Source organism: Macrotis lagotis, chromosome X (genome assembly GCF_037893015.1).
Source record: "Macrotis lagotis isolate mMagLag1 chromosome X, bilby.v1.9.chrom.fasta, whole genome shotgun sequence".
Taxonomy (NCBI): Eukaryota; Metazoa; Chordata; class Mammalia; order Peramelemorphia; family Peramelidae; genus Macrotis; species Macrotis lagotis.
The window spans coordinates 679,993,023-680,011,672 of NC_133666.1; the positions used below are offsets into that span (position 1 = coordinate 679,993,023).

Here is an 18,650-nt window from a genome sequence, read left to right on the forward strand (position 1 = left end):
TGTATGGATGTGTCCCTCCCCCACATTGGACCTAGAAATTCAAACTATTTAGCCAAAAATGATGTTTAAACCCTACTTTACAATTTCAACTTCTTCCCTGAGCCCACCTATAGCTGAACTGAACTTTAGACTTCATGGAAGAGAAAGGGTATTGTATATCCAAGCTCAGTAGGTCCTTAAAGCTGAATGTCCAGGTCTAGAAAGGGACCTTAGAGCAGAGAATACTATGTATTAACCTTGGTTTTTTCCTCTGCAAAACTCTACTTGCCAGAGTTCTTGTGAGGATTATTATGAGGTTCCTTTGGATTCATTAAGTGTTTTACAAACTTAAAGACTTATATAGATGTTAGCTATTCTTAATCATGATAACAGAGAATGTTAGATCTGAGAACAGTCTTAGAAAAGGGAATGTCAGAGCTAGGAAGGGAGCTGGGAGGGCACTGAAAACATAGATAGAGAGCTGGAAGGGCAGTATGAGACAAAAAAAAATGAGTCCTCACAACAGAATTCTTTTTTCTGGTTTCCAAGTTCTAATCCTAACTCTGCTACTTTTGGCAAGTAGTCTGTCTTCTTGGATTCATCTTTTCTTCTCAGAAAATAAGAGGGAGGACTAGATGACTTCCAAGGCTTTTCCCTGCCTTTGCATTTTTTGTTCTAACCTTCCTCTCAGCTCTGACATTTTTTTGTGCTCTGTGAGGTCCATTTAGCTCTAATATACTGGTATGACCCTGATGTCCAAAACTTTCTACATCTCCAGTCTAGAATAAGAAAAAACTGATTTTAATTCAACAAGTATTCAAAACTTCACCTAAACAAAATCCATTAATAATAACAATAATAAATCTAGTTATCCTTTTCAATCTCTTTTTTGATTGAGTTCAGGAACAAGCAGTTCTGGGATAAATATCTAACCTGCTAGTTTCCCTCTATATTTAATATTATTTGATTCTTATACAGGTAGATAACAGTACTGTTTTTCTTTTCTTTTTGTTATTGAATCAAAGTATGATAATATAAGTTCATCTTCTGTAGACTCACTGGAAGTATCTTTGGAATAACTCTAGTAAGCAGATAAGGTGATGGATAATTATGACAATGATACTGACAACAATGATTTTAGACCTCCTATGGTCCTTTGAATGCTTGTGTGTTTTGCGTGTGTGTGTATGTGTGTGTGTGTGTGTGTGTGTTTATATGTGTGTGGTTTAAAGAAAGATTTCACTGAAGATGTGTTCTCCCTTGGCAGAAAGTCAATTAGATGAGAGCATCTTCGCTCCCAGAAGGCAAAAATGCAGGGGAGGGGAAGAATGGGCAAAACTCACTTGGGATTTATTCCAGGAGCCAGGATGCTACTGCTGAGAGATGAAACTTCATTTTCCTGCTGGGGCTTTGGAGGCTATATCTATATTTTCATGTCTATCCTGCTGCTTTACTGGTAGGGATTATGGCACTTGATGATTTAATCTGTGTAATCTCCAGACAAAACATGCCTCTACCAAGCTGCTGGGAAAATGTTAATTTATTCTGTTTTGGATCCACAATGCTAAATGAAATGATTAGGATAGAAGTACTTCATGTATTTGTGTGTGTGTGTGTGTGTGTGTGTGTGTGTGTGTGTGTGTGTGTGTGTGTGTGTGTGTTTGTAGGAAAACACTGGGCCCAGAGACAAAAGACCCATTCATTAAGTGGTTCCTTCACCTATTAGCTGTGTGCTCATAGGGAAGTCATTAAAGGTCTGTTGACCTCAGCTTCCTGGTGATTTCATAAATGAATTAAATAAAGAAAAAATATTTATTAAAGGCTTACTATGTGTAATGTAATGTGCTAAGCACTGGAGATACAAATACAAAAGATAATCCCTGCTATCTGGAGCTTTTATTCTAATAGAGGGAAACAACACACACACACACACACACACACACACACACACACACATATATATATATGCACATATACACACCTATTTATATATATATATATGTACACACATATATATATAGGTATATATATATATATGTGTGTATATATAGGTATATATATATATATATGTATATGTATGTATGGAAGTTCAGTCCAGTGAAGAGTAGAAATCATGGGCCTGATGATGGGTGGGGATAGAGATGATTGTATCAATGTGATGTTTTCAGTAACAATGACAATACAGTTATCCCTTCTGCCTTACCAGAGTTAGGGGCATGGTACTCCTACAATCTGGAAAATCCAAGTAAAATTTTTTGATTTTCCCTTCATACAAGATACGAAATTTAATTTTCTTTTCCTTTTTCTTTTATGGTGGTATTTACTGTACTTTAATATGAAATTTGGATTAATTATTTGGTCATAGGCTCTGTGTTGTCTGCTGGCCTTTGAGTCTTATCTATAGCTTCCCCAAACTCCCCTCAAATTACCACTTAATATCTTCTGTCAAGATATATTAAAACTTTGATGAGGAAAATTTTAGAGAAAAAAAAGAAAACCAAAATCCTTGGAACAAATATACAGTCAAGAAATTCACATATTGACTATATCCAAAAATTGTCCCATTTTACATTTTGGGTCCATCACTTCTCGCTTGGAAAGTGAGTATCATGCTTCATTGTTCGTATTCTGGAGTAATCATGGGTCTTCACATTAGGTTTCTGTGATATTCTTCTTCTTTTTTTTTTTTTTAGGTTTTTTGCAAGACAAATGGGGTTAAGTGGCTTGCCCAAGGCCACACAACTAGGTAATTATTAAGTGTCTGAGACTGGAGTTGAACCCAGGTACTCCTGACTCCAAGGCCAGTGCTTTATCCACTAGGCCACCTAGCCGCCCAATATTATTCTTTTGATAATTTTTTTACAATACAATTGAGATGTATGGGGTTTCCAAGGAGGACTAACATTTCTAATGTGAGTGCTTGTTAAACCCTTTTTTAGAGCTGCTCATTCACATTTGGTGGCCATCTTCACCCAACTCTCACCTGTGGCTCCAAGAAGCTGAAGCATGCACAGTAGCATGCTCTGGTAAAACCATCTGGAAAGAAGCTAAACCAGGCTGAAGGTAACTAATAGGTCTCAAACCCACCAGCGAATCAGGGCTAAGTCTACCTCAAGCATGTGAAGACTTTATCTGATGGAATGGATGTAATGAGAACAATTTGGTTCAATGACCATGAAGGCAGTTGAATGCTTAGAGCTTGGTCAGACATTGAAAACACCAAGGCCAACCTTTGCATCCCAGGACATCGTAGTTGTCTTGACTTTTGACTGCTCCTGACATAGATTCTGGAAGAGAGAATAAGGCTGATGACTTTGTGTTGATGATTTTGGGCAGCTTGTATCACTTGATCCAAATCATGAGTGATGTCATTTAGTCATCTTCAAAAATAAAAGATGAACAGCACAATTATATTCCTTTATTATTACTTTATATCCCAGAATTTCTTCATTTTCCAATTGATGGATATTCTTTTGGTTTCCAGTGCATTGCTGCCACACCAAGACCTGCTACAAATATATTTGTACACATGTTCTTTTTCTTTTCTTTGATAGTGTTTGGATAGTAATAATATCACTGGTCAAAAGTCATTGACTCTTTGGGCATAGTTTCCTTGGCAATAGTTCCAAATTGCTTTCCAGAATGACTGAACTGATTCACAGTCCCACAACACACAATTTACAGCACCAATGTAACTATTTTCCTGAATTTCCTCCAACATTTGGTATCTTTCTTTTTTTGTCATCTTTGCCAATCTTATAGGTTATAGATTAACCCTCAGGGTTGTTTTAATTTTCAGTTACCTTGTAATTTAGGGCATTTTTTTTTTACCAATCTTATGAGTGTGAGTCAACCTCAGGGTTGGTTTAATTTTCATTTCTCTAATTCTTAGTAATTGGGAGACTTTTTTATATAGCTGTTGATTTCTTGGCTTTTTCTCTTTTGAAAACTGCTTTTTAAAAATAATTTTTACCATTTACCAATGGAAAAATGTTTCTTATTCTTAAGAATTCAGTTAAATTTTATATAGATCTTGAAAACAAAATCTTTATTAAAAAATACTGCAAAGATTTTTTCCCAGTTATGTATTTTATTTCTAATTTTAACTGCATTGATTGTGTTTGTGCAAAATTTAAATTTTGCATAATAAAAATGATCCAATTTTTCTTTTGTGTTCTCTCATCCTTATTTCATCCTGAACTCTTTCTTCCTTAATATACCTGAAATGTATCATTACTTTACATAAATGTTAGCTTTTATCATTTCCTTGATTTTTCAAAAGACTGCAAGGGTAACTAGTACTTATATAGCGCTTTAAAGTTTTGCAAAGCGTGTTACAATTTTTTTTATTTTATCTTCACAACAACCCTCAGTGATAGGGGCTATGATTATCTCTATTTCAAAGATGAGGAGATTGAAAATAGGTTAAATGATTTGCTTAGGCTCACATAGCTAGTAAGTTTCTAAGGTCACATTTGAATTCAAGTCTTCTTGACTCTAGGTCCAGTGCTCTTCACATTATAAAACTACCTAGCAGAATCCTCTTAGTTTTCCTGAGTTGTTTCCTTCACTATGAGGGCTCAGAACTTTCTAGGTAAATGGTTTTGATTGGTTTCAACTATACAAAATCCATGCCTTTCCCTCCCACCCCTTTCCAGATTTCTTTTATATAATGTCTTCCTCATTAGACTGTAAACTCTTTGAAGGCAAGAATTGTTTTGGTTTCCTCTGTGTCACTCATGCTTAGCATGTACCTTAGACATAATAGTCGCTTAATAAATGCTTGCTGATTGATTACATAGAGCCTATGGGTCAGTTTTTAAGGGATAAGCTTCTCTTCAGCCCAGCCAGAATGGGTTCTTTGTCTGTTGGGATGGGACTAGTTGCTAAATACACAGGGAATTTGCAATGAAAAGTGATTCAAAAGCAACAAATGTGCTCTCCTGATGAGTGGCCCCTGAATGTTAACCCAGGATTTTGGCCAAAGGAGAACTGAAGCTAATGGGGAAGTTGGGTGAGCCAGAGAAGAAGAGAGGAGAGGATAAGAGAAGATTTGATAGGGGGTAACAATTCATATTTTAAACATTTCCTATAAATATGAAACAAGTGAGTTGATCTCAGAGAATTTCCTGGACCACTTCTATAGGGAAAGATAGGTTGTATAGTCTTGGGCTTGGCATGAGGAAGATGTGAGTTTGGCTCCTACCTCAATCACTTACTAGATCTTGGGAAAATCACTAAAGCTCTCTTAGCCCCAGCTTTTGGTTGTTTAGTAATTTTTTGGCCCTTCTAATTCTAAAGTAATGACCTTATGAGAGGAGAGTCCATACCAAATGCTTTCATCATAAAGCACTGGTTTGCTTTTATTTAAAAAAGGTATGTGTTGGGTACTATGGAGGCAGCTAGGTGATGCCATAGTGGATAGAGCATCTGGAGTCAGAAAGACCCATCTCCTTGCCTTTAAATCTGGCTGTTTAACCCTGGGTAAGTCATTCAGTCTTGTTTGCCTCAGTTTCCTTATATGTAAAATGATCTGGAGAAAGAAATGGACGACCACTGCAGTATCTTTGTCAAGAAAACCCCAGATGGGATCACAAAGAGTCCAACAAGTGCAATGACTGAACAACATTCATTACTACATTCTAGGCTTTCTGTAATCAAATCAACTATTTAAGAGCCTACTATGTTCCATGCTAAATATTAGGCTTACAAGAACAAACAAAACCAATCTCTGCCTGAAAAACAACATGTTTATACGTCAGTATAAAAGGTAGAAGGTAGCCTTGGAGATGAAGGCATTGTAGCTGGGAATACTGAATGAGGGGGATACAAAACAAAAATGAATATTCCCTGACCTTGAGCAGCTTAGATTTTCTTAAAAAGAGAAACCTGACTTAGGGGCAGACGTCTGAATAAAAATACATAAAAATAAAAATAAATACAAAGAAATATGTATGTGGGAAGGTTCCTAATCATAAATTAGTAACAAACATTCATTTAGCACCTCTTGTATGATGAATGTCATGGAGAATGGCAGAGACTGGAGCCAGGGCCTTGTCCAAATAAGGATTCTAAGCATATCCATCCAAGGTTGAGTCAATATACCATTCAGTACACCAGTTCCCAATGTCAAGGTTTTGTTATTTGGTCTTTTCAGTTATGTCTGACTCGTCATGACCCCTTTTGGGGTTTTCTTGGCAAAGATACTGCAGTGTTTTGCCATCCAGTTCATTTTACAGATGAGGAAACTGAGACAAACATGGTGAAGTGACTTGACTAGGATCAGATAACTAGTGAGCATCTAAGGCTGAATTTGAATTTGTCTTTCTGATTCCAAGCCCCTCTTGAACCATTGCAGTACTACCTAGCTGCCCAATACCCATATATACATAGATACACATAGTCACATCTATATAACTTAGAATGCATATGCATATGTACACATCCATGTTTATGCATATCATCAAATATAGAAGCACCTCACCTATCTAAAATTTCTTTAAGTGGCAGCCTCAGCCAACCAGAAGAGGGCTAACCATTTTCAAACTAAAAAAAATGTCACTGAGTCAAAAAAGTCCATTTTACTTAAAGGAAAATTACTTACCGCCTCACTTATGATCAATTGGCTCTTAGGTAGCTTATCATTTTATTATTATTTTTTTTAGGTTTTTGCAAGGCAAATGGGGTTAAGTGGCTTGCCCAAGGCCACACAGCTAGGCCATTATTAAGTGTCTGAGGTCAGATTTGAACTCAGGTCCTCCTGACTCCAGGGCTGGTGCTCTATCCACTGCTCCACCTAGCCGCCCCCTAGCGGTGGCATATCATTTTAACAAACTTGGAGATTGAAGTTTTATTTAATTCAGTATTTCAAGAACCTTCAACTTCATTGGTGCTGATCTTCCTTCCTGCTGCCTGGGACATCATTACTATTCCATCTTAGAGCAGTGAGATCAAACTCAAATAGAAATGAAAGCCACTGACAGCTGGGTGGAGCATCAGCATTCAGAACTTATTAGTTGTAGACAAGTCACTTAACCCTAATTGCCTCCAAAAAAAAACCCCAAAACGAAACCAAAGAAGCAAGGGCCACTAGATTCTACATAGGATCCTTGAGTATGCAGATTGGATTAGAAGATGACACATTAACATTATGTTCTATTGTGTTTTTGTTTGTTTTGTTAAATATTTCCCTTTAAATTTAAACTGGTTCAGGCTGCACTTTCAAATTTTGGAGGCCATGTATTTGACAAATCTGGAGTAGATGGTTTTCTGAAATCTGCAGGTATACCCCTCCCTATATCCCCACAAAAAATTTACTTTGCTATTAACCTAATAATATGCATCCTTTGACAATAATGGTGGTCTATCATGAGCTTGTAGACTCCAGGTGTGTGTATTTCTACTGCTCTCCTTCCCTTCAGGGAAAATGAGCAAATAAATACCTAAATCTGTGTTGGTACACATGACATAGACTTTCTTTAATCCTATATACATGCAGTTTGGAAGAACCTGACAGAGACTGTGTCCTGTTGGTACAATTTAGGTTGTTTCCCTGCTACTCTAGGAGCATCAAAGGAAGACTTTAGCTGTAAATGATTTCTATGACCCCCTGCCAATTGCAAAATAAAGGCCTGAAGTCATTTATAAACAATAAATGCTCTGCATTCTATAAAATATACCTAAATGTATTGTCCATGATGATTCTAATAGGGCCCCAGGGTATAGTAAATATACATATATATACATAAAAGAAAGTTATTTTAAATTTATTATAAAATTAATATTCTAACTATGGTAAATGATTAGCATTTAACTAGCAATAATTTTATTTATTTTAAAATTTACAAATATTACCTTGAAGGAAGAGGTGATGTAGATGACTCATATCGGTCTCACAAGCTTCCAAAAATGTTGAAATAAGTTTTCTTTTAATAATTTACCATGATCAAACATAACCATGATTGTTCTTTATGATTTAGGAGATGGCTTCTAGGTGGCTAAGTGGATAGAACACTAGACCTGGAGTCAGGAAGGCCTGATTTCAAATTTGGCCTCCTATTCTTACTACGTGCCTAGGCAAGTCACTTAAACCTCTCTTTGCCTTATTCCACTGCTGTAGGAAATGGCCAACCACCCTTATATTTTTGCCAAGAAAATTCTATGGATCCCCAGCATCATAAAGAGCTGGATACTACTCAACAATAACACAAGAGTCATGCCCTATCTTACCCAAAAAGATCTCCCAAATTTACAAAAATACTAAGTTAGATTGTGACTAATAGTTCATATTTCTTCTCACTTTTGTCTTTCACAGTAATTAAAACAAAAGAAGAATTGCACTTTCACTGATTAACTGCTTGTGAATTGTGTACTCTCTCAAGAGACCCTAGAATAAGGAAGATGTGGGTTCAAATCCTGCTTCTGACACCTAATAGTTATGTGTAAGGTAAGCAAATCACTTATCTCCTAGAGACTTCAGGAGCTCTGCAAGGTGCCAGACTTAGAAGCAGCTAATTGCTTTTGTGCATAATCTTAGACATTACTTGGATTTATGTATTAGGGCAAGAAGACCTGAATTCAAATGCAGACTCAGATAACTTACTAACTGTGTAATCCTCTCTTATCTTCAATTTCCTTTTTTGTAAAAAATTAGTTTAATAATGGTACCTACTCACAGAGTTGTTGTGAGGGTCACATGGGATAATCTATGCAAAACACTTTTCCATCCTTCAAGTCTTTTTTATAAATTGTTGCCATTATTATTAAATTATTGAAATATTGACCATTTACATTGGTAGAGATAGTTTCTAAAACTGGAATTCACTATGTGAATGAGTGAATTCATGGAATGGGACAATCCCCCTCCCCAAACAATCAAGTTAGTAATATCCATTATATTGTTATTCAGTTAATTTTCAGTCATGTCACACTCTTCATGCCCCAATTTGAGATTTTCTTGGCAAAGATACTGGAGTGATCTTTCTTCAGCTCACTTTACAGATGAACAAACTGAGGTAAGCAGGGTGGAGTGACTTGTCCAGAGTCACACCCAACTGCTAAGTGTCTGAGGCCAGATGTGAACTCAGGGAAATGAGTCTTCCTGATCTTAGACCTAGCACTATATACACCATACCACTTCTCTGCCCAGATGAATTTTATTTAGTGTTTGTCTTCATGTGCAGTGTTATAACCATGTATTCCCTGGCCCCCTCTTCCCCTAACCCTTGTTGGCTATGTTTTCTTCACTCTGCATCAGTTCATAGGATTTCAGAATTTGATGGGACCTCAGAGCCACTCAGTTCAGCCAGTATTTAAAATTCCTCTTGACAGTATATCCCCCAAGAGGGTTTTTAGCCCCAGAGAATTGATCCACACTTTGTGGCATCTCAGCTTTAGAGGCTGCATTGAATTACACAAGTTATCTGCAAACAGAAGTTTAACACTTCCTCCACTTTGGTCTTGGCTTGTAGCCTTTTCAAGTTGAAGAATTTGCCATCAATGTGGTAGCTGACCTTGAGGCCATGTTCATCTTCAGGGAAGGCTTTTGATAACATGGCTGAAAACACCATGCTAAAAAGCATGGGAGCAAGGACACATCCTTGTTTTACTCCATTGGTGACTGGGAAATCTCAAGAGCCAACTTTGATCTAACAATTAACACCAAGAAAACCCAGATGCTCCATTGGCCAACACCACACCATCTATATGTGGAACCATCGATTATAGCCAGGGGAGACATTTTGAGTACTGTGAACAAGTTCACTTATCTTGGCAGTGTCCTTTCCAAGGAGGTACACGTTGACAATGAAGTTGAAACTCGCATTGCCAGAGCTAGCTCAGTGTTTGAAAGGCTCTGAAAGAAAGTATGGGAGAGAAGTATTAGACTGACCACATAACTGAAGGTCTAAAGAGCCATTGTGCTGATCTCATTGCTATATGCCTGTGAAACTTGGACAATCTACCAGCATCATGTCAGGAAACCGAATCACTTCCATTTAAATCGTCTTAGGAAGATTCTGAAGATCACCTGGCAGGAGAAGATATCAGACACTGAGGTCCTTTCTCGAACTAAACTGCCAAGCATTCCAACATTACTACAGAGAAGGCAACTACGATGGGTAGAATGCCAGATGTATGCTTGCCAAAAATAAACCAAACCTATTTTATGGAGAACTCCCACAGGGCAAGCACTAACAAGGGGTACAGAAGAAGTGATACTGAGACACCCTGAAGGTCTCATTGAAAAACTTTAGAACTGATTGTATAAGCATGGTAAACAGGTCTGCCCAACATAGTATACCCTCGTCAGTGAGGATGCGGCTCTCTATGAGGAAGGCAGAATGGAAACAGCTCAAAGGAAATGTGATATACATAAGCTTAGAGTACCCACCCCATGTGTCACATGGACTATGTGTGCCTGACCTGTGGTAGAGCATTCCAAGCTCATACTGATCTAATCAACCACAGAGTATGCATTGTATTTTGTCTCAAACATAGTGATGTCATTTTTATCTTCTTTGATAACGACGGACAAGAACCAACCAATCCTTTTCAGGTAATTTTATTTTCATTTATTTATGAATATTTCTGAAGGAATGGGTTGGCCAAATTTCTTCCTCCTCCCAATTCTATTATCAAACTTTCTGGACTTTGCTACCATGCCTCTGCGGCCACCTTATCTTGTATCTCTCCAAAGTACTTGTCTCCACTTCTCCCTAGAATTGTTCTCTTCTATGACAGCACTCTTCCCATTTGTGAGTTCTTCCTGGGGCTTCCATTTTGAGGCTTTATCTTTTTTTTGTGTTTTCTTCCTCTACTAAAATGTAAGCTCCTTGAGGTCAATGAATGTCATGATTTTGTGTGTATTTAACACAGAACCTGATACCTAGAGAATAATTCATAATGCTTATTTTCTTGCCTTGTTCTAAGGGCAGGAATTCTTCCATTTTTATCTTTCTTATTTTTTGACCTCAGTTGATACCCTACCCATATTTAACAACTGTATTCAAATATTTGTTGAATTTAATTGAATGAAATGATTACACGTGCATAGTTTCATTTTATGAAAATTATGTCTATAGGCTTACAGACAAGTACTCACAAAGATCCATTCCTTGACTCAACAAACATTTATCTGGTTCCTCATGTTGAAAGCAATATTGCTTTTAGTTGGAAAAAAAAAACCCAAACACCTCCAGCCTGCTTTAGAGAACCAAGAATTCAAATTTAAACTTAGATGAGGCTGTTGCTCTCCCTAGAAATTCATTTTTCCATTCTCACATTTTTTCCCCTCTCAGTTTCTCAGGAAAACAGCAGTTAACACTGATCTCTTTTTTGTGGGGACAGATGTGAAAAAAGGAAATATAGGAAAGTGTAGAGATTGTGAGAAAGAAAGGAGGATTGAAGGATTGAAAATATCATCAACTAAAAAGGAATTTTCTTTTCATCCAAAAAAATGGTCAAGAGATTTCCTGACAGATAATTAGGGTCCCACTAACTTTAAGTGACCTTCTAGAGCAGAGGTCAACCAACCACAATCCTACAAAAATAGGCAACATATTGGATTTTCCCAAGTGCCATGGTTTGCTGACCCTGTTTTAGACCAACTCCATCATTTTATAGGGAATGAATCATTTTCAGAGAGATCAGAGTTAGTTGATCACTGAGTCTAACCCATAAGTGAAAAAGGATTCCATCTGCAAAATACATGATAAACAACCATACAACATTTGCTTATAGATTTCAAGTTAGGGGAATCTATTCTCTTTGAAAAGCTGCCCATTCCATTGGCACATAGCTCTGATTGTTAGGAAGGTTTTCCTTAGAGAACAGCATGTTTAATAGTCCTTCCCACAAGGGATATTTCTGCAAGAGACATTTGAATCTTGAGAGGATAGAAGTTTAACTATCATTCTGAGATTATTCACTGTCATTGTTGGAGAGGACTGCGGAAAGTACAGAGGAAAAAAGATGACTAGAACATCTTTCCTGAGAGACTGAGAGAGATAGCTGTAATATTGGAGAAAGCCTGAAGGGTCATTTATTCACAGAACTTAGTTTAATACAACCTTTCAAGAATATATCCTATAGAGAATTCTTGAGATAACTGAATTGTAGGACTGTGTCTACAGAGTTGAGAAGTCAGTGTCAAATCCTAAAAAATATCAAGACCATGAATTGAAAAATAAACCATCTTAACTGTGATAGCCGGATGGCCAACCTGCCACCCTGGGGGGGGGGGTTGTCCCATGGATTTCCCAACCAATGTGACCCATGAAAAAGTTTTCATGGTTTTAGTATGAAGTCACAAGGCCTTGTTATGGCATCCCATTGGCCCTTGACAATCCAGGTAAGGAAAGTTACTTCATTCTGACTGTTTTGCCCTTCATACCATGAATCCCAATGGAAAGGGGCAAGGACATCAAAGGTCTATATCTAGACCTTACAAGGCAAAATTTCAGGATGGGGGATATAAGATATGGTTCAGCTCAACCTAATCAAGAATAAATATCTCAAGATTAGGAATACAAGAATGCTACTGAAATTCTGATATTACAAGGAACGTTTAAGGACGTGACATTCCATAGGACATTTGGAATTACCAGTTACTGTTATATTAACAATTCTATTAGCAATTTTTTCATCAGTAACTGCAGTTAATAGGTAGAAGTGACTCTAGCTATAATTTTTCTCACTGGGATACATTTTTGAACTATTTAAATATGGTTTTGTATTGTTATACAGTTAATAAATTGTACAACTTGTAATATTGACATTTATTTCATCCTTCTGAGATAAGACAGGGACAGAGGAAGTCAGAGAAAGTACAGAGACAGACAGTAACAAAGTCAGAGAAATAGAAACAGCCTCACAGAGAGAACTATTATGGGAAAGGAAGTTTCTCTGGTTTCTTTTATAAGCAAAATATTATCTCTGCTAATAAATAATCTTTCATTTTTGATAAAATATTAGAACATATGTCTTGATTTTTTTTGAAGCCAGAATGAGAAATAAGGAAATGAACCTGTAGCAGTTAAAGAAAAGGTTGACTGCACCATCTAGTCTGAAAGTAGGTTCTGTCATCCCTACATTTGTATTGCCTACTGTTATTTCTTTGCATGTACCACCCACTGCTCCTAATTTTTGTTCCCTGGAGCTAACCAAAGCTAATCTCATTTCTCTTCCTCATGATAATCCTTCAAGTACTTGAAAAAAAATCTCTCCTCTTCCTTCTTCCCTCTCCTTAAATATCTTCCTTTTCTTGGATAAATATCATGAGTTCATTATATGACACATTCTCAAACCCTCTCACTATCCTGGTTACTCTCATGGAAGGTCTACAGTTTATCAGATTCTGGATTTCTTGCTCAGCTCTTCTCCTGAGCACATGTGTTGCCTTGGGCACATCATCTGGCCCCTCTGAACTTTAGTTTTCTTACCTCTAAAAGGACTTGATGGATTCTTGACTTCTTTCAGCTCTAAATTCATGATTCTATGAGACTTCTTAAAATGGGGCACTTAGAACTGCTCATAGGTCTCTAGATTTAGTCTCACTGAAGTAGAGAACAATCTGAACTATGATTTCCCCAGTCCTGGATACTCTACCTCTCTTAATATGTTAGCACCCAACTGAATTTAATTTTTTTTATCATACTCAAATGTATATATTAAGAAGTCATTTGGATATACCCATAACTTCAAATTATATATTTTATTATGCTTATATTTATGTATTTATATATCATATATTTTACATATATTATTATATATTTATAGTTTAATTTTCTTGTTTAGGACTTTGGGCTTCCCCTGGTAGAATGCAAAATTCAAAATTCTTGAGGCCAGTGATTGTTTTTATCTTCTTTGTATTCCTAGTATTTAAGATAGTGCTTAGGGGCAGCTAGGTGGCACAATGGATAGAGCACTGGTCCTAGAGTCAGGAGTACCTGGGTTCAAATCCAACCTCAGACACTTAATAATAATGTGGCTGTGTGGCTTTGGGCAAGCCATTTAACCCCAGTGCCTTGCAACCCCCCCCCCAAAAAAAATAAAACAAAAACAAAAAGATAGTGCTTAGTACACAATAGGTGCTTCATAAATTTTTGTAGAATTAAATAGGTAATTTAATTATGGTTATATAGCTAGCTAATTCCCAGAGTTAGAATTGGAATGTTATTCTCCTGCCTTTTGGTGTTCCTTCCTAAAGACTCCACACCCCTGGCTCTGTCCCTGACTTGCTGTGGACAGTGAGGTCACCTGACCTTCCCCTATTTCAGTTTTCTCACCTGAATGATGGTGATATCTGTACATTTTACTTTAACACATCATTAGGTATTCTCTCTGAAAGCCTAGATATCAATCCATCTATGTCTTTTCATTTTTTAGTCGCTCTTTTCAATATCTTGCATGGACTTGACTTGCTTGCTTTAAAGACTTGGGTGTTTGACCATTGTCCAATCAACTTTGGACTTTCTATCTGAGTAGTTATAAATTCTCTTAGTGGGTATATAACGAGTGTGTCCTCTTCTCTAAACCAATGTTCGGGTGCCATGGAAACAGCAACTCTTTTTGGCTTTGTGGCTGTGGATTATAATTACCAATTTATTAACTTCTGAATTATTGTAAAGATTAATGGCTCACCGCCAATATAATGTGCCTTATAAATGCTAAATAATAAGTTAAATGCAAATAATAAATACTTCTTTTAGTTTATTTATGGAGTCATTAATGGAATGTTTTTAGTCTATAAAACAAGGAATTTGTGGGAAGATGATGAAGCATAGTAGAAAAAGCATAGGGTCTGGGAGTTATGAACAAACTGGGTTCAAATCTCAGCTTTGTGACATTAGGCAAGCCAATGGACCTCTCCCAGTCCATTTCCTCATTTGTAAACGGTGAAAATGGTACCTGTAAGTATCTCCTTCACAGGTTTATTAGGAGGATCAAATAATCATCTTTATGTTGTGGGGGAAAAACATTTTGTCAAACTTTACTTGTACATACAAATAGAGAGGCATTGTGGAATTGTGGGTAGAGAACTTAACCTGGAGACAGGAATGCAGAGGTTCAAATCTTCTATTAGATATATACTGTTTGAGCGATACCAGGCAAATCATTGAAATCCTCTGGAAACTCTTAAAGACTTTTAATTTAAAGTTACTTGTTGAACTGATAAGAGGGAGTATCTTACAGGAATAAAATCACAGGTCTGGACATACTCTCAGTACTTACTGCTATTTATCAGCTTCATATATCTAAGAGGAAAGAAGCAGAGTTAGACTATCTGAAAAAGACCCAGTGATATTAGGGGACTGCAAACAGTATAAGTCAGTCATGTGATATGGTATTAGGGAATGTTGATTCAAATCAAACAGCATTGAGAGAGGTATAGTGTCTGGCACTAGGATGGTGGTAAGAATCCTTCTATACCTCACCCTGACCAGTTCATACCTGGAGAATGGTATTCAATTCTAGGAATCATATTTCAGGATGTACATGAATGAACTAGGGAGCATCCAGAGGAGAGTGATAAATGGTGAAGGGCCTTAAATATATAAATATATACCACTTGAGGATGGCTTGAAGGAATGCTTAGTTTGGAGAAGAGAAGAATGGGGTAGAGAGATTATAATTGTCTTCAAGTACCTAAAGGGTTATTACTTTGAAGAAGGATTGGGGCAGCTGGGGGCAGGCACAGTGGATAGAACACTGGCCCTGAAGTCAGGAGGACCTGAGTTCAAATCCGATCTCAGAGACTTAATAATTACTTAGCTATGTGACCTTGGGCAAGTCACTTAACCCCATTGCCTTGCCAACCCCCCCCCCAAAAAAAACTAAAAAAAAGAAGGATTAGATTTGTCTTGCTTAATATAGAGGACAGAACTAAGAGTAAAGGGTAGAAACTACAGAGACAGATTTAGGTTTGAACCCTGCCTCCCATCACTAAAGTTCCTAATGAAGTGCTATCTGACAATGGAATGGACTTCTTGAGTGTTTAGTGGCTTTCCCTTTTGCAGGGGGCTTCAAGGATCTCAAAGATTCAATAACTTTGTTTCAGATACCTTAGAAATGACTTTGGATTAGGTGCAGGATAAATCAATAGGTTTAGGTGCAGCAATAATCTGAGGTCTTTCTCTACTCTGGCATTCTATGATTTTGAAATTCTAGGAGTATTTGTGGGATACTGGTAGTTCTAAAAGATGTGTAAATCATATCACCTCTCAGTCTCAGTCTCTTTATCTTTAAAATAAAGGCACTATGTGTATACATCTATTAAATGATCCCAAATAAAACTGTAACTAGGATTTGTGTGCCTCTGTGTGCATATGTGTACATGTATGCCCCTATGTACTATAAACACATTCCAAGCAAAGCAGTGTCAATTGTACCCCCATTGGAAGGTCTGGAGTCATGGCATGCCACCCTGTAGAGGAGGGGGGCAGAAATGCAGAGACACAAATCTGAGGGCAACTGGAGGGGCAGAGAATGGGCTGGACAGCATCCCAGTCCTCCATCTGGTAGCTTCTGGCTTTAAATAATTATTCCTGCTAAGCTGTGTTGCTACTGTTCTGGGGAAACCTTGCAAGTGTCCTCTAAAATGGACATACTGGCAAGAAGCCTTGGATGCTGTTTTCTAATAATAGTTCTTTTTCAAAGGTCTTTGACATCCATCAAATTCCATGTCTTTTAGCCAGGATTGATTGCCAAAACCGGTCCTAGATACAGGCAAAGTAGATGGCCACCTAAGGAGTATAGAATTTGAGGACAAACGGGAAGGTCTAGCCAGACTTTTTTTTTTTTTTTTGATGACTGCATGAAGAAATTTTAAGAATTATGATGCTGCATTATCCATTAGGCATCTTCCTGAGTGTTAGTAATTAATAGTGAAAATAAGCACCAGATCTGAAAGTAGGAGAGTGGACACCACAATGTGACTGTGCCTCCCTTTCAGGAAATGGTCCTGAAAAGTTGTATTTAAATTGTCATTTTGTTAATCAAAGATTATTTGTTGAAACAATGAAACTGTCACTAGTCAGCCTTCTACCTTGACAGCCCAGTCAACTGAGTGACAATGGTAGAAGGAAAGAAGTCTCCTTTTCTCCTTTATTGCTCACTAATCACTATATTTGTCACGCTATCGACAGAGGGAGTTTAGGATTTGGAGCTTGAAGGGAGGTTAGATGTCATCTAGACTCTCATTTTGAAGATGAGGAAATTGAGTCTCACAGCAGGGGAAGTAACTCATGTAATATAACACAGATAGTAACAAAACAGAAAGCCTATCTCTGACCTCCCTAAAATGCATATTGTTATGGCATTTGAAGGTTTACAAAGTAGATTACCAGACCTCATCTCATTGGATCCTCACAATGACTGTGTAAATTAAATGTGTCAAAAGTATTATTATAGTCACTTTACAGATGAGGACTCTGAAGTTCAGAAGCATAAATGACACAATCAGTTAGTGTCAGAGGTGATATTCCAATCCAACCTAAACTAATACATTTATTAAATGCCTACTGTGTGCCAGAAATTTCATTCTGGGGTTGTAATTAATAAAAGGAAAGAATGTCCCTGTCCTCAAGAAGCTTCTACTTCAGTAGGAGAAGATAACACATAAAAGGAAGCAGAAACATTGGGGTAGGAGGAGAGGGGCAGGATATCAGGAAAGACCTGGTGTAGGAGCATCTTGGTCCAGGTGAAACCAGTAAGGGCAGCAGATGCCAACCAGAGTGAGCTGAGCAAGTTTATTTTCTGCACTCTAAAAAAAAGAGAAAGCACTGGGAAGATTTCAATGCTCTGCATTGTAGCTTAATAAAAAGAGGGGAGAGGAGGCTAAGGGCGTCCCCCATTGAACATGGGGGATGAAGCTAAGGATCAATCAAGTTAGTAACATGGTGGTGAATTTAGAAGAGAGGAGCTTATTCTGGATGGAGTGAAGGGCAGCAAATGCAAAGCAGAGTGATCTGACAGGAACAATAAATTGGAGTCATATTATGAGGCTCTTTAAATGACGAGTTGGGAATTTATATTTTATTTTTGGTGGTAATGGGGAGCTACTGAAGATTCTTGGACAGAACAGTCATATGGACATTTTCACTTTAGGAAGATGACTTTGGTTACTATATGGAGAATGGTTTGGAGTAAGAAGGCTTTTAATTGAGATAGTATTGTATGGTGGTATAGGGCACAGGTTTTGGAGTAAAAAAGCCTGGTTCAAATCTTCCATCTGCTACTTGCTAGCTATATAGTCATCCTCATCTGTAAAATGAGATTTGTAGACTAGACTTCTGAGGTTCTTTCCAGAGTTCTAAAGTTAAGACCCTATCATCTTGATCTGTGTGAGATGATAAGGGTCCAAAGAGATTAGCTATATGAATGAAGAGGAGACGATATGAGAAAACGTTGTAGAAGCAGAATCGACAAGACTTGGTGACTAATTGGACATGAGGAATGAGGGAGAGAGAGAGAGAGGAGCTGAGGATAAATGGATTGATGGATTGCCAGGTCTCATTGTGTGGTATGACTGATGTTTGTGTGTGTGTGTGTGTGTGTGTGTGTGTGTGTGTGTGTGTGTGTGTGAAATCAGTAAGTGTTGCTTGACAGTTAGGAGGTACAATGGATAGAACAATGGTTGGAATCATGAAGACTTCAAATCTTGTCTCACACTT

General features: G+C 37.4%; 1 long non-coding RNA gene across 2 annotated transcripts in view; it reads left to right on the forward strand.

Annotated features, from left to right (window-relative positions):
* The first annotated feature begins 2,067 nt into the window (after nucleotides 1–2,067).
* Nucleotides 2,068–18,650, forward strand: part of LOC141501709 (uncharacterized) — a 44,419-nt gene continuing 27,836 nt past the window's right edge. For both annotated transcript variants that reach the window (XR_012472292.1, XR_012472291.1), the window contains exons 1-3: nucleotides 2,068–3,042; nucleotides 8,294–8,425; nucleotides 9,450–10,534. This is a non-coding gene — a long non-coding RNA (uncharacterized LOC141501709). The remainder of the gene's footprint in view (nucleotides 3,043–8,293; nucleotides 8,426–9,449; nucleotides 10,535–18,650) is intronic.